This window comes from Astyanax mexicanus, chromosome 21 (assembly GCF_023375975.1).
Source record: "Astyanax mexicanus isolate ESR-SI-001 chromosome 21, AstMex3_surface, whole genome shotgun sequence".
NCBI classification, from domain to species: domain Eukaryota; kingdom Metazoa; phylum Chordata; class Actinopteri; order Characiformes; family Acestrorhamphidae; genus Astyanax; species Astyanax mexicanus.
This window is the reverse complement of record NC_064428.1, coordinates 5,857,130-5,858,002: the sequence shown is the minus strand read 5'-3', so window position 1 is coordinate 5,858,002 and position 873 is coordinate 5,857,130.

Here is an 873-nt window from a genome sequence, read left to right as displayed (position 1 = left end):
GTGTAACAGTGATCAGTAATAGTGTGTAATTGTACTGAAGCTTCAGGGTGTAAATACTCAGCAGTTACTGTACAGGTCCGGAGCTGCTGACAGTGGGGGGCTATTTCCCCCCTCGGCAGCAGGGTCATGTGTGTATGTCGGCACGTGTGCACCTCACACATCTGACTTATTAATACTCAGTGATGCAGATCAGCTTCAGGGAACTTTATACGGCAGCAGCAGCAGCAGCAGCAGCGGTGGTGGTGGTGTTGGGGTTACGTGGGTTTCTGAGATTATTTGACCACTTGAGGTCTTGGAGTTCCAGAGGCAGCCAGCCTAAATGGAGTGGCACCCACCCACACTGTACACTGTACACTTACTCCTCAGCTCCAGTGTCAATAATACTCTCCTGTAGGCTGAGAGCATTTCCAAGGCTATTCCAAAGCCTTAGAAACAACAGGGGGCTCTAAAAGACTGTACAACAGTGCTGTAAAATAGTAGCAAAAAGCAGCTTTCAAATGATAATTATAATTACTAAAAGAAACAATCTATTTAAACTTGCCTGGCTCTGTGTGAGGTACAATATTTACCCCTTAAACCTAATAAATTGGTAGCAACAACTGGTATTGAATCTTTCACATCTCTGTGGAGGGATTTAGTTTCACTCTTCTTTACAGAATTGGTTTAATTCAGACATATTGGATGGTTTTCCAGCATGAACAGCCTGTTTAAGATCATCCACATCATCTTAATCAGAGATTCTGAATAGGCCACTCCAAAACCTTCATTTTGTTTCTGTTTCGAGCCATTCAGATGTGGACTTGTTTGTGAGCTTTGGGTCATTGTCCTGCTGCAGAACCCAAGTACAACTGAGCTTGAGGTCATGAACTGATT